Genomic DNA, 23,894 nt, shown 5'->3' on the forward strand with positions numbered 1-23,894 from the left:
TTTATAAGAAAAGGAAGTGTGTTCTCTTGGAGGCATGAGTGTCTAAACACACTGATAATTTTGTCAAAAGTAAAATCTCTAAGATGCTAAATTTAGGAAACAATGGAATGTGCCTGAGAATCTTTTTGAAATCACATGACTATTCATTCACAGTTGTTGAATGGATCCAAAAAACTATCTTAGGTAAATTCTAAGTATATCTGGGATTCAACATTTGTTTTCCCAAAATTCTAGAATTTGCAGGGCAGGATTTTGGAATAAGGATCCCCTCCATACACATCATGCAGACCTTGTCATTGCTTTATGAATAGCAGCTGGAACAGGTAAGAAATCTTACATCGTGTATGAAATACCGTTAGCTTCGCCCTCTAGGATGCCCAAGTCACCATTCTCTACACGACTGTGTCCTCAGAAGCTGTCCGAATGGACCACACCCACAGGCTCCTGAGCCTCTGCTTTCTGTTGAGTTTGGAAATCAGAAGGGGGAGGTGAGTGAGGTCGTGGTAATTAGTCCCCGGGGCCCCTTCCTTCTGGGTCGGCATGTTCTGGCCATATCCTGGGTGGAAGCACACTTCTCCTCCCCTGGAGGCCTTCTCTCTTGGACTTTCTCTTTCCAGGTTCTGTAATGGCTCCTTTACTCTCCAGGACTAGCTCTCTTCTTACTCTCCAGGGGTTACCTATCCCTTGTAATTGTCCTGTAGCAAACAGGCCCCGTGGAAAACAGGTCCTCCTTCAAAAAATCCTCATGACCAGCACCATAGTATGTGGAAATTAGAATCTCTGAGTTGAGGTTTAACACAGTTAAGAGAACAGGCTCAGAAATTAGAGAGCTTGTGTTTGAATGTCTGCTTCATCTGTCAGTTGTCAAGTGATGGTGGGTAAAACACCTCACCTCCCGGATACTCGGTGTTCTTGCCTAAGAAATGGGCACACGAGAACCTCCCTCGTAGCACTGTTGCAAAGTGTAAAAGAGTGAGCTGTCCATGGGAAGATCGCAGAGCAGTGGTGGTCCCTGAAGCATACTTAATAACTCCTGTTGATAATGATTATATTAACTCCCTAGAGTTGCTGAAACAAAGTCCCACAAACGTGGTAGCTTAAAACAAGAGCAATGTATTTCCTCACAGTTCTGAAGGCTGGGTGTCTGAAATTGAGGTGTCGATAGGACCATGCTCCCTCAGAAGACTCTAGGGAATGAATCCCTTTTAGCCTTTTTCTTTCCTTTTTTTTTTTTTAAAGATTTATTTTTATTTATTTAATTCCCCTCCCCTCCCCCAGTTGTCTGTTTTCTGTGTCTTTTTGCTGCGTCTTGTTTCTTTGTCCGCTTCTGTTGTCGTCAGCGGCACGGGAAGTGTGGGCGGCGCCATTCCTCAGCAGGCTGCTCCCTCCTTCCCGCTGGGCAGCTCTCCTTATGGGTGCGCTCCTTGTGCGTGGGACTCCCCTACGCGGGGGACACCCCTGTGTAGCACGGCACTCCTTGCGTGCATCAGCACTGCACATGGGCCAGCTCCACATGGGTCAAGGAGGCCCGGGTCTTGAACCGCGGACCTCCCATGTGGTAGACGGATGCCCTAACCACTGGGCCAAAGTCCATTTCCCCCCTTTTAGCCTTTTTCTAGCTTCTAGCCCTGGTGGCAATTCTTGATGTTCCATGGTGTAGCAGTTTGAGATTACTTATGAATTCCAAAAATAGAGATTGGATTACGTTTGTGAACTGATCTTTTCCTCTGGACATATTAGAGTACATTGGATTCAGAGGTTTCATTTTTACTTGATTGGGCCACATAAGTAGGAGGCTGAGTTCCCACCACCTTGGTGGGTGGGGAGTTACAGAGAAATTGCTCTACAGAGAAGGAAGTTTGGGGTTTTTGATCCTGGAGCCTGGGAAGTAAACTCACAGAGAAGCAGATCTGTAAGGAAGGAGAGAAGGTTCCAGTAGACACGGCAGAGGCCCTGAAATGAGCCATTTACCTGATAGTATACAGAGGAGCTGAACCTGAAAAGAAATGAGGCCCCAGAAGAGAGGAACCCAGGAAGCCTGAACCCCCGCAGACGTCGGCAGCCATCTTGCTCCAACATGTGGCAACAGACTTTGGTGAGGGAAGTAACTTATACTTTATGGCCTGATAACCTATAAGCTTCTATCCCAAATAAATACCCTTTATAAAAGCCAGCAGATTTCTGGTATTTTGCATCAGTACCCCTTTGGCTAACACACATGACTTGTAGCTACAGAAACTCCAGTCTCTGCCTCAGTCTGCAAGTGGCCCTTGCCCCTCTCTTCTTATAAGGACACTAGTCGTATTGGATTAAGGACCCACTCTAATGTGGTTGTCACCTCATCTTAACTTGACGACTATCAAGCAAAGACTATTTCCAAATAAAGTCAAATTCACCAGCACCAGAGGTTAGGACTTCAACATCTCTCTGTGGGGACACAGTCCAACCAGTGACAATGAAGACACTTCAATTCAGTAAACACATCCTGAATGAGATTCTGGGCCACCCTGCCTTCCCCAGAGACTTCCCTGGACATTTGCAGAGATATCCCAAGCAGGGGTTGGGACATGATTAGTTACCACATATTGAACCCTTTTTTTGAGCAATGTTCCTATTCCTTTAAATACATTAGCTCTAATACTCGTGGTCCCTCTGTAACGTAGGTTTGTGGGCTACTAACTCTCCCGGAAGAGAGTTTGCAGAGCACTATCCGTTCCAAGGCTTGTCTGTCTTTAAAGTTCTGTTTCTCTTACCACTCAAGGCTTTCCCACATTTTAGCCATTCGGGGACTATTTTATCACATGTGAGTACCACTATTTACTTTTCAATATGCTTTAAATTGAATTTTAAAATAGCTATTAAAATAAAAGTTCATCACTCTGCCACATAAAATTATCTTTTATGTCACCAGAGGAATACATGGCTTACATTGAAAAACACTGCATTTTTGGAAAACATTACTGTGACAGTAAAGAGAAAAAAGTGTATAAAAGGAATCATGCAAGGATAGTAAAGGGGGGAATTGTGTTCTATTAGGATTGGGAGACTTGGAAATTTTTGTTCACTGAAGGGAGGGAAATAATGGAGGATGTGACTAAAGATGCAAGGAGGACAGTGTGATAATAAAAAGAGCAAAGCCATGGAAGAACCAGTAGAATACAGAATTAAAGGGTCAGAAGATAAAATTATAAGTACAGGAATTAAATAAAAGAAGAGGAAGGCTAGGTCCTTACCAAGACACTTGAGGAGACAAAGATATAGGAAACAGATGGAAATTCAGGCAGAAGAGATCCAAGTCCAGGAAAATCATTCCAGATGGCCTCAATTGTATTCTCAAAGAAGAGAAATTAAAGTTTGTGTTTCACCCTGACTTTGGTTTGACGTTGCTTATCATACATATGTAACAAGCAACAGACTCAACACTTAGAGATGGCTACATTTTTAGAGAAAGATGTTGGTATATAAGTGACAGGAAGTGACCATAGAGAGAAACACTAAGGCTAGAAGGGTCTCTCAGGTCACTCTGAAAGTGGAGAGACAGCCTGGGCCCAGGTGTCAGTATTTTAGCTGTGAGATGATGGGAGATGGTGTGCTCAGGGAGAAGCAGGAGACGTTTGCTGGGGAGATACACTTCTACTAGGGCATCAGTCAATTTCAAAGGTTTAGGGTGAAAGACACCAACTAAGAGTAAATGGAGAGCGAGTGAATGGTGGCTAAGAGATTCACATCCTCACATGGCCAACCAATTTTTCCCCCCGATTAATTAACATGTAGGGAAGGTAAACCCAAATAGAATGAGGATTTATGAAAATACTGCATTAGCGTGAAAAGTACCAGTTTAATATTCATCTTTTCTATACACACTTAAAGAATTATGCGAGAGCAGGAAACAGAACACTAGTGCTGGGCTCAGATGGCTCTACTAAGAGACCTGTGCAAGTCACTGAACATGTAAAATAAGCATAAGAACGTTTGTGATAAAACTTTGCACAAGTTTTCAGGATACAAGATCAATATACAGGAGTCATTTGCATTTCTATATACTACAGTAAGCGATCCAAAATTGAAATTGAGAAAACAATTCCATTTATAATGGACTACTTAAGAATACATTTAACAAAAGAGCAAGATGTATACACAGGACACTGCAAAACATGGTTGAAAGAAATTAAAGATCTAAATAAATGGAAAGATGTTATGGATTGGGAAACTCAATATTGTTAAGGTGACAATTCTTTCCAAGGTGACCTACGGAGTCAATATGTTCCCTATAAAAATTTCAACTGCCTTTTTTTTTTTTTTTTCAGAAATTGGTGAGCTGATTCTAAAATTCACATGGAAATGCAAGGGACCAAGAATAAGCCCCTATCCCCCCAAAAAAAAACTTGAATAAGAAGAATAAATTTGGAGGACTCACACTTACCAATTTCAAACCTTATTACATACTACAGTAACCAAAAATGTGTACTACTGGTATAAAGATAGGCATAGTAATCAATGGAATAGAACTATACATCCAGAAATCAACTCTCGTATACATATTTTTTAATATACTCAGCTCTCATATTTATGGTGAGTTAATTTTCAAGGTGCCAAGATTATCCAATGGGAGAAAGAATAGTCTTTTCAACAAATGTACTGGGACAACTGGATATTCACATGCATAGAATGAAGTTGAACCCTCTCCTTATACCACACGCAAAAAAATTAACTCAAAATAGATCAGAGACCTAAATATAATGACTAAAACTATAAAACTTTGAGAAGAAAACATAGAAGTAAATCTTCATAATCAGGAGTTGTAGAGTACCTTCTGAGATATGATACAAACAACAAGAAAAACACCTACATACGTGAAAAAAGAAAAATAGACATCATAAAAAATAAAACTTTTGAACTTCAAATGATACCATCAAGAAAATAGGGAAAAACTAAAGAGTGGGAGAAAATATTTTCAAATCATGTATGTAGTAAGGAACTTGTATCCTAGAACATACAAAGAACTCTTGCAGCTCATTAAGAAGAAGACAAATCACCCAACTAAAAAAGGCAAAGTACCTGAATTGACATTTCTTCAAATATGATATTCAAATGGCCAATAAACACATGAAGATGCTCAACATCGTTAGTCATAGGGAAATGCTGATCAAAACCACTATTAGACACCACCTCACACCCACTAGGCTGGTTACAATAAAAATGACAGATAATAAGGGTTGAGGATGATAAATAGAAATTGAAAGCCTCATATACTGCTGCTGGGAATGTACAAAGGTGCAGCTGTTTTGGAGAACATTCTAGCAGCTTCTCAAATGTTAAAGATGAACTTACCATATGACCCAGCAAGTCTACTCTGTGGTATGTACCCAAGAGACGAAAAGATGCCCACACAAAAACTTATAGACAAGTGTTCATAACAGAGGTATTCATAATGGTGAAAGAATGGAAACACCCTAAATGACTGTCAACTGTTGAATGGAAAAACAAAACTGCTGAATGGAAACATTTGTTCCCTGTGTATCTATATGATTATTGTTCAGTCATAAAAGGGAATGAAGTGCTGATACGTGCTACAGCATGGATGGACCTCGAAGATGTTACACTCAGGTAAAGAAGCAAGACAAAAAGGATCACATAGCTTACGTCCAGAATAGGTCAATCTATGCAGACAGAAAGTAGATTAGTCATTGTCTAGGGCTGAGGGATTTGAGGTGAAATAAGGAGTGACTGCTAATGAGTATGGAGTTTCTTTCTGGGGTGATGAAAAGGTTCTAAAATTGATTGTGTGGGTGACAGTTGCACAACACTGAAAACCATTGCATTGTATCCTTTAAATGGATGAATTGTATGGTGTGTGAATGATGTCTCCATGAAGTTGTTACATCAACAAAAGAAACCAAAGGGGACTATAAGAAAAGGTGTATTTTTTTCATTTGTCATTTTGATTATACTGTGCACTGAGCAGCCCTAAGAAGGCATGCCGTGGCCTTTTCGAGCTACAGTTTAGACACCAGGGAGTTCTAGAAAGGAAGACAGGACAGGAGAAGTGATACTCCTGAGCAGGAGAGCTAAGGGATGTATCAGAAAGGGTTGATTTCAACACGTGTGTTATCTGTGCCTTTGGCAGCAAAATATCTGGGAAAACATCGACAAACTGCACAACCCTTAGCTCTCTGGCAGCTGCGCTGGTCAGTCAACAAAGGTTTTGCTCAACTTCATTAATGACAGCGGTTTATTCCAATTGCAGCAATAACGCTGCTTTGTCGGTGTCATTTCCTCTTCAAATTCCAGCTTCTTATGCAAGATGTCTGCTCTGGGAAAGTGAGGGGAACTGTGGCAAGTGGAAATGTTACTTCTGAATGCTGGATGGGTTTGGAGACTTGCCCATAAAATTTCTTAATGCAGTGACCACGACCTCCTCAATGAAGGGTTTATGTAATTAGTGACATCACATGGCTGACAGAAGAATTCATGATTACGCTAGTTTCATTATGATGTTTTGCTAAACATGTCCTGGAGATGGCTTTTGGTATTGTTTTAATTTAAGAATGATGTTGGTATTGGGAATACTTGAATTATAAGCTGAGAGTTAATTTGAAAAATTGGACTTTTTTAATTGGAGAAGTTGTAGGTTTATAGAAAAAAAATCATGCAGATTTCAACAGAGTTCCCAAATACCTTCTCTCACACATAGTTTTCCCTATTATTAACAGTTTGCACTTGTGTGGTAACTTTGTTACAATTGACAAAATGACCTTATTATAATTATACCATTAACTCTAGTCCATAGTTTACATTAGGGATTACTGTGCTGCTCAATCCCATGGTTATGTTAAAACTTTTATTCTGGTAACATGTATTCAACCTAAAATTTCCCCTATTAACTGTATTCAAATATATAATTCAGTGGAGTTAATTACATTTATAATGTTGTGTTACCCTCATCACTATTCATTACCAAAACATTCCCATCACCTCAATCAGAAATTCCACACCAATTAAGCATTGACTCCCCATTCTCTAGCCCCACTCCAACCCCTGGTAACCTGTATTTTAGTTTCTGACTCCATGAATTTGCTTATCCTAATCATTCTGTATCAGTGAAATCATGCAAGATATGTCCTTTCTGTGTCTGGCTTATTTCACTCCACATCATGTCTTCAAGGTCCATCCATATTGTTGTATGTATCAGAACTTCATCCCTTTTTAAGGCTGAGTAATATTCCATTGTATGTATACTCCTATTTTGTTTATCCATCCATCTGCAATTGAAATTTTGGTAGCTTATGAGTTTGTATGTTTCTCTTTATTTCTGTTATCTGGTTGGCTCTTTTAATTTAAATTCTTGTGAAAAACAACTGTAGTCACTACTGGTATGTAAAATAATATAAATCATATATGAGTTTTATGGCTGCCAAGCAAATGACCACAAACGTAGTGGCTTAAAGCAATATTGGGGGGTCTGGGCACAGCGCGGCTCATGGAGGCTCCCTGCTTGGGGCATCACAGGGCTGAGACACCCGTGCTCGCAGTGCTGAGTTCCTCACTGGAGGTTCTAGGGGGCAATCCTCTTCCAAACCTATGCAGGTTGTTGGCTGAATCCCCTTGGTTCTTGGGGTTTGTTCAACTTGGCAATGGGTGGGGGTCTCCTGGTGCTTCCAGCCTCCCTGAACTGCCGTCTACAGTCCCTCTGGTGCACTCCTCTACTGTCCTCTTGGGCTCTTAAGGGCTTGATTGTGATTACCTGGGCCCACATGGATAATTCAGGAGGCTATCCCGATCTTGAGCTCACCTGAAGAGTCACCTCAATTACATCTGCAAAGCCGCTCGTGCCCTGAGATGTAATGTAAGCACGGGCGTAAACCACAGGCAGATGGCAGGGACAACAGCTCTTCCTACTGCATCCACTTGCAGTTGGGCATAACCACACGACATGGCCCTGCTCAGGGGGTGTCACTGGAAGAGCGTGGAGAACTTGTGGTAAAGCCTGCATTTCTACCATAAAGCTCGGCCATGGCATCCTTATCCCCTTTTTGTTTCTTGAGTGTAGATATAGCGGGGATGCCTAGGGCTGTGATAGGCCTTTCAGCCACAAGGGAAAGCCTGGAGGGTGGCAGAGATGCCGATCTCCACAATCTTGGGCACCGCAGCACAAAGCAGCAGCTGCTACCTCCAAGCTCCCTGAAGTATGAGAAAAATCAACGTGCAAAGCTAAAGCCATGTAATTGGTATTTTGCTACCTTCAGCAGAAAACTTTCCAGATTGATATTTTGTCAGATGAATTTAATCTCTAGATCATGGGTTACAAGTTTACCAACTCTAGAAAATTTTCTCCTGGTAGTCTCTGCCATGTTTTAATGTAGCTTGACCTTACCCTTCAAATTGTCAGTAGGACGAGGTGTAGCCAGACTGTCTCATGCTATAAGGAAAATCCCTATGGAGAGCCAGGACCTAGAGCAACTTCTTAGAGTGCAAACTATCAGTTGAAACCACACTGCAGTTTGTGTTTCTTGTCCATTGCATCTCCCATGAGCAATAAAACAAAACATTTCCTATCTAGATGCACAGCCCAGGCTAGGAAATAGCACTGAGTACTTACATTAGAGACAATTGAATAAGAAGAAGTTGATCTTATTTTGGGGGACAGACAGGCATGCTAAGAAGTAATCTACCCACATTGAGACAGGGGAAATGTGGTCTCCAGGAAGGAAAATGGGGTCTATCTAAGCAGACACACCTGGACTCATGTGGCTCCCCCTCTATTTATCAGTGTCACCCCCGAGCTTCTGTTTCTCACTTGACACGTGGAACAAGTGGTACCCAGTGTTGTTAAAGAAGGACTAAATGATGATGAGTTTGTGAATACCATCCCAGAGCCTCTCACCTTGGAGCAAGCTGTGATGGACTGGTGAATGGGCTTGGTACCTAACTACCCTGGGCAAAGGGAGACGGTAGAGGACACGAGCTGGCTGAATGGCATCCTCTTACACACCTTGCTGGAATAAGATAGGTAAGCTCTGTCGAATGGTTGTTTCCAAAAACTGCCTTTCATTAATGCTAACACACCAAACTGAGATATGGCCATAATAGAAACGTACTGGGGTCCCCATTGTAAAGATCTCAGATTAATTTATGCAGACATGAGCTTTGGTGGAAATTTATGAAGGGGTACCTAACTTGGGCCATTGATGGGCTTCCTAAAACTTGCAATTTCAGTGAAACACGGAGTTTTTCAAAAATAGCATTTTAGAGACATTTGGTGAACAAGCCTGTTGGAAGAAACTTAGTAATTATTTTATCTATTGGAATTTTCATAGATGGGAATTTCTTTAAGTGAGAGAAGCAAAGTAGCAGATGACAAAAGATCTGCTATAATACAAAGCAAAATAGGAAGGTACCATTTATTGAGCAACTACCATTTGACTTTGCTGCTAAGAACTTACATATATTACCTCATTTAATTCTCATAGCAAAACTGCAAGGTAAGCACAGTATAAATATATTTTATCCAAGTGACACATTCTCAAACATCTCAAATAATTCAGAATTGGCAAAAATCAAGTCTAATCTTGACAAAGGATGGTGACTTTGCATTCTCAGAGCTAATGTAACACCTTTTTGTGGCAAGAGCAGAGTATTTAAAAATGAACCCTGCTTTTGGCAATAAAAAAGAGGGATGCTAGAATGTGGACGAACCCTGAAAACCTTAATGTGAGTGAGAGAAGCCAGTCACAAAAGACCTGCTGCTGTATGATTCCATTTATATGAAATATCCAGAATAGGCAAATCTACAGGGACAGAAAGTAAAGTATTGACTGCCTAAAACTGGAGAAGTTGGGGGAAATGAGGGATTAACTGCAAAATGAATGATGAAAATATTCTAAAAATTGATTTGCGCAATGGTTGCATAACTCTTTTAATATTCTGAAAACGATTGAGTTGTACGCTTTACATAGGTGAATTGTATGGTATGTGAATTAAAGTCGATAAAGAACTCTGACAGCTCTGAAATTATGTAATTTTGACAAGTGTTTAAAATTTGTGAGATCACATTGTTTCTACATTTGTGCAAAAATGAGATTTTATTAATATTTTTCTATTGCACTATTTCAAATTTGCCTAATTCCAAGTCCACAAAATGCTGCCACAATGGATTACCACCAATTCACACATAGGAAATAGAGGCTCAAATTAACACAACTGATAAAGAGAGAACTAAGCTCTTCTAAATACTACAAGCACCCAAACCCTCCCTAATCCATTACCATGGGAAGAACCATGATCAGTGGCTACTAAGATTCTGGGTGCATGTAGGATTTGTCAGGCACTATGATTGGAGCATTTAGCTTTCACAACTGCCCTTTGGGGGCACTGTTAAGAGTTATCCTCATTTTACAGAGGAGTCAACCAAAGCTCAGAGAAGGAAGACAATTAGTGGTGGAAACAGAACCAAAAAGCAGGTCCTTTGGACACGGGAGCTGGTGGCCTCAAACTTTGTGTTGTATTCTTGTTGCCAGAACATACTGATCTGTTTGATGAAATGACAGGTATATCCTCTGATACATTTCCAGTTGTTTCTCTGGCAAGAAAAAACTCAGTATTCTCTGAAAACCTTCCCAATCTCTGCTAGCACTCCCTCTACCATTCTCCTTCCTCTGTAGCCTCCTAGGTGTGGAACTGAGGTGTAAATGGCGGCCACTCAGTGGCTTATGCTACTGGAGTATCTTAAGGTCAGCAGGGCTGACCTATGAGCTGACATTACAGTGGCCAGAAAGAATCAAAACAACTGTGCTAAGAAACTTCCCATCATGAGGCACTGAATATGTTTTTAATCTAATAAAAAAACATCTAATGACGAAGATATCTTAGAATGCTTTCTTGAACTCTAAGATAATGGAGGAGTCAAAGACCATCTTTTTTCCAATAAAGACTCAATTTTCTGATTAACATACTAAACTGTTTGCATGAAATGCATACAGAAGAATAGCTGGGTTTGAATGTATTGGACAGCGTAGCACAGCAGTTAAGCAGCATGGGATGGAGTCAAAATGTCTGGGCTATGATTCTTACTGGTTGAGTGACACAGGATATGTCAGTTGTTATATCTGGCTATTTGGCTATACATAAAGAAAATTCAACATAACAGTGAGCTAAGTACACCAGGCGTTCACTTTGTTTTATGTCAAATAATTCTAGAGAAAGGCAGTCCAAATCTGGCCTGGTGCTCTACAGGCAACAGAATCCAGTTTTGGTATCTTTTGCACCACTTTCCTAGCACTGTCTTCTACCTTTGAGGCCACCTCACAGGAAAAGTGGCTGCTTGAGTTCTAGCCACTGTATCCCCATTCTGAGCAAGAACAAGAAATTGCAGGTAGGAGGAGGACAAAGGACCCTCTTCCCAGCTCAGTCTGCTCCCTACAGGATACGTTCTAGAAGTCTAACGTAAGAGCCAGCTTAGAGCTCACTGACCAGAACAACATCATATGACAGTGTTTAGCTGCAAGGGAGAAGGACACACTGCCTCCACGGTACACTTGAGGTCTGTTACTAAAGAAGGGGTATTGAGGAAGCAGCTAGTGATTTACGCTGTCCTGGACAAGTTGTTTTCTAACTTTTCATTCATTTAGTATTATATAACTTCTCAAAGCTTCAGTTTCCTTACTGGAGAAATGGAAATGATCCGAGCCTCTTCCTCCTAGGACTGCTGCTGGGAGTGAATGAGATAACAAATGCATGGCACTCCCGGAGCCTTGGGGCCTGGCAACAGCTTGCACTCACAGAAAGACTCGTTGTTAAGATTAGCTACCTGCTCATTAGCCGTTCTTAGAGGACTCTACCCCTGCCATTACTCACTACAGAGCTTGCCACAAGGAGGTGCCAACCACTGCCTGTAGTTTGCAGCATCTGTCCTTGTGACTTTGGATTTGAGGCTCGTAACTGAAACTCTTCCTTTTCCCCATTTCAACCTGGGCACTATTGACATGTTGAGTCAGATCATTTTTATTTGTAGGGGACTGTCCTGTTCATTGTAGGCTGTTTAGCAGCGTCCCTGGCCTCTACCCACTAGAGTCTAGTAGCATCTTCCATCCCCTCCGGGTGGTGGCAACTAAAGATGCCTCCTGGATGGGTGCGACATCACCCCAGTTGAAACCCCTGCTCTGTGATGTTTGTATTCATCTCTCTCTCTCCACCAACAGTAACTTGGGTCTTTGGCTGCATATCAGTTCTATCCGCCTGGGTTACACAGCCAACATTTTAAGTTATGCCGTGACAAAAGCACTACCCCAAAACTCATGAAAATTCACCCCATCCTTTGAATGATGTTCACACACAGGCAGAACTCAATTGCCTTAGTTCTGGGTGTATGGATTACAGTTCATGCCATCACCTCCAGGCCTGGCGTAAGACTTCAGTGTGAACCACAGAGCCAAGTACCTCCTCGGCGAGAGAAGGAAAAAAACACATACACGAGAAGGGAAGCAAAGAAGCATGGGAAAGCAGCTGATGAGTCTGGTTTTGGTGAATCAGGGAAGCAGACCAGTGGGCTCTTGCATCACTCTGGAAAGAGGTTTCTCCTATGGACACAGAGCTCCTGTTGCAGAAACATGAGTCCCTCCCCCTCCCCCAGGATGAAGGTGTCCCTGCTAGCCCCCTCTCATGAGCCCCTCTGCACATAAGCCCCTCTGCAGATAAAAAGAGCGGCACACTAAAGGAAAGCAGAAAACCAGAGTAAGAAAGAAAACATTGAAAATTCTCCAAACTAAACTACTGAGAAATCTTTGAGAAGAGTTAGGCTTCGGAATAATATAATAGCTTTGGATACTATGATTGGTTTTTTAAAATGCAGCCATAATTAAAAGCAAGAAAATAGAGTTCCATTAAATTTTTTCCTTTGATACTGGAAAACTCAATTCATGACCTATATATTATAAAACATACACTTAAAAGAGATTTTATATGCCCTCTTCCCATTGAACTTAGCATATTGAATCTCTTCCATTTACTTAAGAAGGGAGGTGGCTCTATACATAAATTATTCAGGGCCTTTTTTTTTTTTTGGTAATATATTGTATGGATATTACGATGAACCTAAAGTGATTCAAAGGTATTTGTATAGAGATGCAAGCAACTAGCTTTAGACTCTGTCCTTCGAAGAGACGGAAGTCTTTCAGTGCTGGTGCTGCAGTAAAAGCTGGTTTATCAAGCTCTCCGGCTGATTATAAATCTTTTCTGACATTTGTAGACTGTCTTGATTAATGTCCCAGCATGCCATATGAATCTTCGTGACTTCTCCTTGAGCGTTTCCCAATCTACCACTAGGGGGAGGATCTGGCTCTATTTGAGAAAGGCACCTTCATGGGTTACCTGGCAAGCCAGGCTACGGTACACTTGCAAGTGGTTAAGATGGAAATGTTGACTTAAATATAAGTTACTACAGTAAAACGTTTAAAAATATGATCCCTCTCTCCCCATTCCTTCCTCTCTTTCCTATACAATCACACACACCTGCGCACACACGCATGTAAGGAGATGCTTTCCAGACTCAGGGTGGTAGCTTTGGATTAATCTTAGCATTATCGTGGGTGAAATGGCTAAAGTACAACGGGCATTGTGGATGGGGCATACATGAAGAAAACAGAGTTAGAGTTGTACGATCTGAGGTCAAATCCCGCTACATCACCCATCAGCTGTGTGACTCTGGGGAAGTAGCCTAACCTGCCTCAGCTTCCATTTCCTCCACTGTAAACAAAACAAAACAAACACTCTAAGGACTATGCTAAAAAAAATATTATATAGATATAGAACCTATCCCAGTAGTGCTAGAAAAATTACTCTGGTCCTTCTGGCTACTTCCTAGCCCCAGGGTAGATAGCATCTCCCTCCCTCAGTCCCTGTGAGTCGCTCCCAACAGCTTCCTGCCTTTATCCCACGCAGCAGCGATAACAGTGCAGATCTCCTCACTGGTCTGCAAGCTCTAGGAAGCCAGGGTTCAGGTCTGTTTTTTGGACCCACCCCTCCGCTTCTCACTGAACGACAATCTATCTGATATCCAACAGGTACTGCAGGGATATTTCTTGAAGGAATGAATAAATTACCAAAATAGATAAATATTTATTTAAAAATTGAATAATAAGGGAAATTTACAGTGATTCAGACTTTCTGCCACTTGGGGCATTTGCTCATGGAATAGAATTTATTGAGTGACTACTATGTATCTGGAACTCTGCTAAATGCTGGAAGTCTAGAGATGAAAAGGCAATCTAGTTCCCTAGCCTGAAGCTTATGTCTTAGAAGGAAAACTAAAGGCAGAATCCAGTTCATACTTGAGGGAAATTTATAAACCTATTAAGTTATATTGATGGCATCAGTTATAATAACCTGGTACTATAATATGAGTCAATATTTAGTGTTTCCCTATTGATCATGGGTTTGCCACAAAAATTCTAAATGACTCCTTCTCTCCATCACCACTGCTAGCATCCTGAGCCAGGCTGTGGGCCTCTCATGCCCAGAACACTGCAATAGCCCTGGTCTTCCTATCTCTGTCCTCCATAGTGTAGTAGATCAAGTTATATTTTAATAGTAAAATCAGATGTTACCACTCCTGCTTAAAAGCGTCCAAGGGCTTCTGACTAAAGTTAAAGTATAATAAAAACTTACAGAGCTTTAAACCAAAGGTCTACAAACTTCTGTAAAAGACCAAGTAGTACATACATTTTTGGCTTTACAGGGCATATAGTCTCTGCCCCAATGACTCAGCTCTGCTAGAATAGCAGGGATGCAGCCATAGTCAATGTGTAAATGAATGGACATTACTATGTTCCAATAAAACTTTATTTTTAAAAGGGCAGACAATGGATGGCCCATGGGCCATAGTTTGCTGACTCCTGCTCAGAATGATCTTGCCCTTTTCTCCCTCCTTGAACTTGCCTGGTGCCATTCTTCTTCCTAATAGTCTCCAGCCACATGGGCTTCTCATGTGTTCCAAGATCCAGCTCTTTTCTGTCCCAAAGATTTGCACTTTCTAGTCCATCTAGAACTTTCTTGTTCTATTCCTTTAAATGATGGTTCCTTCATTCTCACTGGTCTCAGCTTGAAGGTCACCTCTTTAGAGGCCAGTCTTGACTTCATAGTCATTCTATCTCATCACCTTATACTGTTTTATCCAAAGGACTTAAATTGTTCTGTTTATACATTTCATTGTTAATAACTTTCTTCCCCAGTAGGGTGTAACTGCCTTAAGAGTACAGCTCTAAATTGTCTTGGTCATCTGCAACAGTAGCTCATAGAAGCTGACCAACAAATATTTGCTGATTAATTTACTGATTGAAATGACTCTATGAAATTGATTTGCATAAGGGTTTCCGTGAAATTATAACTACTTAATGCCTATAGTGCCACCATTGTGGACCTGTCACTTTCTTTTACTCCACTGCAGCGCTAAAAATTCCTACACTATTCAGAGGAGATTCTTCAGTAATAGGGACAGGTTCCTGTAGCACTTTGCAGCTGACCAACTGTCACCTTATTTTCATTTTGGTTAGAAATGCCTACCAAATGTATTCTTCCAAAAGATTGTGATCACAAAGTTTCTGCAGCTACCCAAGTTTCTCTACCCTACCTCCACTTTACACTGTTTATATTTGATGCCACAAATCTTTCTCTCTCCCAGATATGGAGTGACAGGGAATGGGTCCCAGTTTGACTCTAAAAAAGGTGAGTCTGAAAAATTATTGAGCTAAGGCAACCTAGAGTTTATATTTACGGGAAGTAATCTATGACAATAGGAGCCACTTCTATGTAGTTCATTAGGTTGTCTTCAGCCCCTGGAATAAGGTCTAAGATGAACGAGTCTTAGAGTAGATGACCACAGAGACAGGCAGACAGACCCATAGGCTGGCTGGGAAAAAAAGTTTATCATCAGAGAGAAGAGCAATTCAGGAAATAATACAGCATTTGCCTCCAATTGGTCTCTAGCCCCATGGACTCGAGAATTTAGGGGGAGAGAGCGTGTTGAATGAAAATGAAAAGATGAGATTTCAAAGCTAACATGTCCAACTTCAAGATACACAGTGATACTGGTTGGCTCTCCTCCTAACAGAATAGAAGGGTCCAGGCATCCTCCCCTTTGGGGTCTTGAAGTCTCCAGCAAACCAGTGACAATGGGTCCTGATATATGTGATGGCGCCCATCAGAGAGGGGCTGGGATAATGAGGAGGGGAAACCCTGCAGCTCTCTCAAGGAAGCTGCCTGGCTTGCTTTTGAGCCCGCGTGAGGCACTATCTGGGGACCCCTACACGTGGTTAGAAGCAACTGGGCAGAGAATCATTTTCTTGAATGGTCAGGTGAAGTCAACAGCTAGCAAAGTACAGGTAACGTAACACTTTTGAGTCATTTTACTTCTGAAACTTTCCATTTGGGAAACTTTTTGATTGGATTATGAAACTTTTTTTTTATTTTAAAAAAATTTATTGGAGTATATCACTCATACATAAACATACATAAACAATAAGTGCATAATATTTGCTGTGCACTTAGAAAAGAAACATATATAACATCATACAGGATTCTTATAACTCACCCTACCACCAATAACTTGCACTGTTGTTAAAGCTTTTTAACTAATGATTAAAGACCATTGTCAAAATATTACTATTAAACAAAGTATTTTCCCCCCAACCAATCCTATTATTATTATCTTTCTATCTTTTATATATGAACATAAACAGTTAAGTGTATAGTAAAAGTTGCGAACTTACAAAGCAAACATGCATATCCTCAAACAGGGGTCCCATACATCAACCCTCCACCAACACCTTGCATTGTCATGAGACGTTGGTTACAAATTATGAAAGAATATTGTCAAAATCTTACTACTAATCATAGTTCTTATCTTACATTTGGTGTGTTTTGGATTATGAAACTCTTTTTATAGATTGTTTTATGTCTGACTGCAAGGGACTGATTTGGACCAAACTTCAAGTGCCACCTAACCCAACAGGAAGGGCGCTAGCAGGTTGGGGAGCACTGATGCTGGACCACAGCCCTCAGCTAACTTCCAGTGATGACCTCACACTCCGCTGCTGCAGAGGAGAGCGGCCAGCTCCGCCATCGACATGCCTCTTCTCTGCCCACAGAACCCCGGGGAGGCTCTGTAGCAAGGTAATTCACACTCTGCCAAAACAGTGAGTTTAAATGACCACAGAAAACTTGGAAACGCTGAATATAACCCAGAAAAAAAAAAAACCCAAAAACAAAACTAACCATAGGTATGTTCATGTGTGAAAAGAAATACTTTTGTTGTACCCTCATGCATGAGCTTAGCCAAGGTAGAGAATAAATCCCCTGATTAGCAGCAAGACCCAAATATGTGCCAAAATATACTACAGCACAGTCCCTGTTCTATAAATCCCATTTGTATAAATTCATTCTAAAGAAATGGTTGCACAAATGGGAAGAGATGTGTTCTTCCAGGTAGAATTGATTATAAGAAGTAGAAAAGTGGAAACAACTCAACAGGGGGTTAACTAAACTAGATGAAGGTAGATCAAGCCACTAGCTGCTGAAAGCAGCAATGCAAATTGGTATTTACTGACTTACAAAATTGTCCATAGTACTCTGGAAAATAAAGCAAGCAAGTTACAGAAAATGATGTAGAGTTACATTTCTGTTTACATACCTACATCTCTATATGTAGAAATGCTCAAAAACAGCCCTAGAAGTGTGCGCGCCAAAATGTCAACTGTGATTCTCTCCGGACAGTGAGGTATGAGGGTGATTGTGCTTTTGTTTTGCTGAATTGTTTTACTTTTTAAAAAATATTTATCAATTTACAAAACAAAGTAGTCACCCACTCAATATTCTGGAGGCCCATGAGATTGGCTGGGACAATTGAGAATGAAGGGCATACACTGTGAAAGACTGAAAACATTAGAGAAGGAAAAGCTTGACCGGTGATAAGCCAGAAAGCCACATGGTAGTTGCTGCAACAAGAAAACAGGTGACCAGAAAGGGCCTCACTAACAGGTATCTCGACAAACTGGACCTTATAGTGAGGTAGGTCTCACATGTCAGCAATCGTAATCACAACCATCTTTATGTAGCCCAAGCTGTTTTGGAAACAAGCAGCTGCCAGGCAAAGCTGAGGGCCAAGGATAGCCATTTGTCCCAAAGGCCACCCAATGGGCTGCTTTCCCTCATGTGTGGCACAGTAGGCCTCCTTGAAAATAAAAAATTAAAGAACAGAAACTCAGGTGGATTCTGGAAGAAAAAGAAAAACAAACAAATATGCCACCTTACTCTCCTCCTATCACCTTCTCCAGGCAGCCTTTCTCACACCACAAGACTAGATCTGGTCCTTTCTGAAACAGGCAAGCTGCACGGCGCCTGTGTAGCACTCGCCACAATTTCAATTCTTACTTACTTGTTGCCAGTCTCCCTACTTGTCTGTGGATTCCAGGGGGGGAATGAGCAGTGTCTGTTCTGTCATGCTTATAGCCGTGGCCTCAGTGCTTAGGATGGTGACAGCACACGGTAGATGGTCAATAAAAAAATATTGGGTAGAAAAAAAAATGGGAGTAAGAGGAAGCCAGGAAGAGCAAGAGTGGCTGGCTTTTTTGAGGTTAGACAAGGTGTCACTGCTGATCATTGCTTCTCCTCAACAGCCTCAGTGCACAGCATTGGCACCTTACCTGGGCAATGCCTCTCACAAGTAAAAACGTGCCCCATAGGCACCACCCCACCTGTATTAGTCAGCCAAAGGGGCGCTGATGCAAAGTACCAGCAATCTGCTGGCTTTTATAAAGGGTATTTATTTGGGGTAGAAGCTTACAGTTACCAGTCTATAAAGCGTAAGTTACTTTCCTCACCAAAGTCTTTTCTCATGTGTTGGGGCAAGATGGCTGCCAATGTCTACAAGGGTTCAGGCTTCCTCTTCCTCTCAAGGCTCTGTGGTCCCAGCTTCTTCCAACACCAGCTGTAGGCTGGGATCAGTCTCATCTCTTGCGGAGCTCATTTCTCTCTGGGCTCAGCCGCTCTGGTCTCTCCACGAGGCCAGCTGTAAACTATCGGGCAAATGGTTTTTCTCTTTTCCTGGGGCCTCTGGTGGGTCTAATGGAGCCTTCTTCTCTTTCCTCATGAATCTGCTTCTCTATTTACTTCCCAGGGCTCCAAAACCAAAACTCCAACTAACTCCTCTGCCTTGCTTACTCTGAGAGTCCCTGTCCACCCACTGATGTGGCCTGATCAAAGCCCTAATCATAATTTAATCAAGTATAAGTGAAACCTCTGAAGTTAGGTTCCCAGAGGAACAGACGAGTTCACAAACATAATCTAATACCTGTTTTTGGAATTCATAAACAACACCAAACTGCTACACCACCCAAACAGGAAATTAAGTATCAGTCTTCTTTTTCAGTCACTTCCTTTTGGAGACAGGCATTCCTTCCACCCTCTCTCTCAAGTGAGGTCTCTCAGAGCTGCCCCACTTATCCCTGATGATAGAAGCCATTTTCCCAGTTGCCTGTATCACAGTTAGAGATCCTGGATCCTAGATCGCAGAAGCACGGGGCATTAGCAAAGCTGCCACCAACCCAACAGCTGGCACCTGCCTCCTGGCAGAAGGCTGTCCTCAAGCTGTCAGAAACCAATTTGCCCATGTACGCAGGTGGCTGAAAATGCCTGGGAATTAAAGTCCCCTGGGGTCCTGCTCTTCCCCAGTGACTGATGGGCTTGGGGTCTCAATGTCCCAGTTCCCTGGCCAGGCTAACGCTGATGTGTGTGTAGTAAGCCATTTCCTAGAGCTCCCCCAAGGGATTCCGCTCCAGTTGCCCACCCTGGTAGCTGCCTTCCTGTTCCCCGACCTCGGCTCCATTGCTCACCTGGTCTCCTGAATGAGCTACTTGACCTGGATCCTCATCTCAGGGTCTGCTTCTGGGGGAGCCTGGAAGGCCACAGCTCGTGCCCAGAGGGCTTCCAGTGGCACAAGGCCAGCGAGCTAGTACCAGCGAGGCATTTTGGGGTCTTAGCAGCCATGCCCTCTAGGAACCTCAAAGGCCCCAGCCTTCTGACGCATGCTTGTGAGGTCTCAGCACACCTTTTACTCTGAAAACTCTCAGAGATGTGGCTGGCCCCCAAGGAACAGTGACTCGGCTTAGGTCCCATAAATCAATGCCTTGTGACTCCACAAAAGGAACAGCTCATGATCTGCCAAGTTCAAAGACCAGTTTTCTGTTGATCTTCCTTCATCTTGTAATGAGTCCCCAAAACAATACCCTGGAGTTTAGCCCTGAGCAGCTGGAAACAGCCACCCGTCTGCACACACAGATAAATACGGTGACCTCCCCATGATAGATCAGCACAGGTGGCATCTGGGCGCCCTCAAACATGAACTCGACGCTTGGCGTGCTGGGAGATGGATGCTCCTGCTCACAAACTGCATGTGCCTTTTCCTTACCTTTCCTAAGAGGATGCTGCTGGAATTTTAAGAATAATTGCAATAGTAACAATACACTGACATTTATTGAACATTTATTATGCTCCAAGCACTGAGTGAAACACAATGTCTCATTTAATCCTCACAATAGTTCTCTCAGATATTAAGACACCCCCGTGCCCATTTGCAGACATGGCGGTTGAGGCTCCTAGAGGTTCAGTGACTTGATGGAGGGCTTGCCTACTTAAGGAGATGTGCTCTGGGCTACAAGTTAGTGCACAGCCCTCGCTACATAGTCTGTAGGGCCCTGTGCAAAGTGAAAAGGCATGCCCTTTGTTCAAAATGTAAGAATTTCAAGATGGTGACAGTGGAGGATTAAACCAAGGGCAGGACTTTTCCGAGCGTCGAGCTCTCTGCAACTGCATACGTTGCACAGAGCTGGCCCTGTTATGTGGGCTCAGCAGACAGTGATGGAGTGAGGACAAAGGGCTCGACATTTAACCTCTAACCCTAGAGACTGAGAAGCTGTTCACATCATATTAAAAACAATTTGATGCGCCTGGGTACTTGGTTAGAAGACATGGACATTTTGTATCAGGAGCTATCAGTTGTTTCAACTTCTAGAACTACACAAATGGCTTCCCCAGCTAAGAGTTGGTGAGGAGTGTGGGAGCAGGAAGGGCAACCCTTTGGGCCAGGAGACCACTGAATTCCTCATGGCTCTCGTGAGGCCCAGGGACAAATGGGAGTCTTTGTGCCTGTACTTGAACTAGTCTTTTGAATAGGATGCAAGTGTGGTCCTGAGAAGAATTCTACTAGGCAATTGAGTCAGACATGGTAGCATGCCATTGGCAAAGTTAGGAACCATTTGCTGAATTCTCCTACAGTTCATCCTGGTCTTTTGAGGGAAGGTGGCCCATTCTAGCATGGTACAGGGGGAAGAGTCTGGCCCTGAAGACAGAGACGTGGACACTGGTACTGGCCTGGCTACTGGCTGTGTGACCTTGGACAAGTTCCCAAACCTGTGGGAGGTTCAGTTTTCTCATCCAGCATGTGGGCAGAGTGATATCCCTTGAGCAGTTGGAGAGAATGAGAGAGTGTATATAGCACACAGTAAGTACTCAGTTAAATGTTATGCTAGTCTGATGGCTGCCATCCATTGTGAAGTTTGCTGGGCAGCTGAAAGAGTGCAGGATTTGATGATGGATGATATGGGTTAAATTCTGAACGTCGTCCCCATCTATTGGTTGTGTGAACTAGAGAAAGCCACCAAAGTCTTCCCAGGCTTGGCATCCCTCTCTGTAAAATGGGTTTCCTAAACAGGATTCTATGAGCTGCAAAAGAGCAAATGGATGTGAAAATGGGCTGTAGCATGTAGGGCATTATGGAAATGGAAGGGATCTCCTTTTCAGACTCAGTCAGGATTTGGTGTTTTAACATGGAGATGGTGTAGGTTGGAGGAGGGTGGATAAGGGGATACCATCTTCTCTCCTCGATTTCTCCTGGCCTAATGACCGCGTCAGAGGACACCCCACAGGCAGCTCTCTTACAGGAGTCTGAGAATTTTAAGTGACTTTTCCCTTAAAACTTTTCCACGACATTGTTCTTCACCCCAGATCTGACCTCCTCCATCTTGATTCCTGCTCCTTAGTCAAACTCGGGGGGACTGAAAAAGAAAAACCATGATCCGGGCCAAATTCTGCATGGCTGGAAAAATGTCTCTGTACACACAGCTGAGTCTTCCTGTACTTTTAAAGGATAATACCAACCATAAATAGAAGTTTGAGGTGATTTATGTTTTGCCAGAAATGCGTCCACCCCAACCCAAAAGCTACGCGCTTTAAGAAATTCAATGTGCATAAAGGATTCTATTTTTCTTCAAAAAATACGACATGTATATAAAGCGAGAAAATTGGAAATTCTTTCCGAAACTTTATAGAAGGGCTCAGGGGGAGGAAAACTGGACCTCGTCTAATCACATACACACATAATATACAAAGACGTGCCTGCTCCCAGGGACTGGGATGGACGCGCCATCATTTCCATTTAGAACACTTTTCTGCACATCCCGCATTCCCATCACTCCTGTGCGGGCTCCACCGATGGAAAGCCAGGCTCATTTTCCTGCTCTGCTCAAACTCCAGCCACTTTAATAGCTTGCCCATTGGTTCTCCCAACTTGTTCTTGCACATTGGCTAGGTTCAGAAGATTTCCATCAAGTCCCAATGGCAGGGTCTCTCCCAACATAGGCCACCTGGAGCCTGCTGCTGGGGGCCACCGGGAAGGACTGCCCAAGGAGATCTCACTCTCTTCCCCTCCCCTCTCCATCTCTCCAGGCCTGGAGCTGCTGCTCCACCTCCACTCAATCTCCACCCCCAAGCATTCTCACCCACAACAAAATCACCCTGATTTTCACAGAGTGCCTTCAGAGGAAGAGAGACCTCCTCTCCCTCCATGTCAGATAGAGACCCGGGGCCTTGCAGCTGAAGGGAGCTTTCGGGTACCTTGCATACAATTGTTCACCTGGCAGGCTGGGAAGGTTACCATGGCAACGTGTCCAGGGCCTCAGGTATGTGCATGTCATTGATACGTCCTGTCCGGTCAGCTCGGCAAAGGGAAACGAAGGTCAGTTAAGGCAGTTCTGGGGCCTCAGTCTCCCCTCTGACCTGCTAAGTGATGGTTTCATTGATTTGTTTTGGCATAACCCAGAGCCAGCTAGAGCGAGGCTGTTAATAAAAGCGGTTTCACTCAAGTGTCTTGCAAATTTTAAAATCAAAGTCCAGCCTAATAGGGATTTTTCTACTCTGTTCTCCACTTTCTCGGGCATGCTAATCGGGAGTGAGTTCTCCTGCCGGCCATGGCATGCTTTAATTAGCATGTATTGGGCCGAGAAAGCCAGCTCTAAGTTCCAAGACCTTCCCTGATAGAAAGGCTAAGCTTGGGAACAGGATAGCAGGCAGCCTGCAGGTGCCTCGAGTGGTTTCCATAACAGTAGGTACATGTGTTTTCAGAGAGAGATGGAAATAAAAAGTCTTGCCTTTGGCCCTTGGATTGAAGATGAATGGTTTCTCCACACCATCTTCTAAGGAAACAAGGGGGAAATCCTACCCGTTGAAGCAAAATGATTTTTATTAAGAGGCAATTATCAAAAGAAAACACTGGGGGCTTGCAGCAGGGCCTTAATTCTCCCCAAAACCCTGTGGCACCACCAAGGTCAGCCTCGGGCCCTCAACGGAGTGATCTAGGTATCTGCACGGTACCCACCATCCTCCGTGTATTAGGGACTTAAGTGCCACTGGACCTTGGAGGGTCCCCTTCAGAGACCTTGGAAGCTATTTTCAGAGCTGACAACACCCCAGTCACGTTCTGTGGCGCAGCTCCCAGCTCTTGCTTCTAGGCAGGGAAATAACATGTCAGTGTCGACGCATTTCAACAACACGTTCAAGCAACACTAGGAGAG

The 23,894-nt window shown here is 42.9% G+C and overlaps 1 protein-coding gene across 6 annotated transcripts in view; it reads right to left on the reverse strand.

The window, feature by feature from the left end:
* CDH13 (cadherin 13) overlaps window positions 1-23,894 on the reverse strand; it is a 1,112,406-nt gene that overhangs the window by 407,889 nt on the left and 680,623 nt on the right. The window lies entirely within an intron of this gene.

The sequence above is a fragment of the Dasypus novemcinctus genome, chromosome 18 (assembly GCF_030445035.2).
Source record: "Dasypus novemcinctus isolate mDasNov1 chromosome 18, mDasNov1.1.hap2, whole genome shotgun sequence".
Taxonomy (NCBI): Eukaryota; Metazoa; Chordata; class Mammalia; order Cingulata; family Dasypodidae; genus Dasypus; species Dasypus novemcinctus.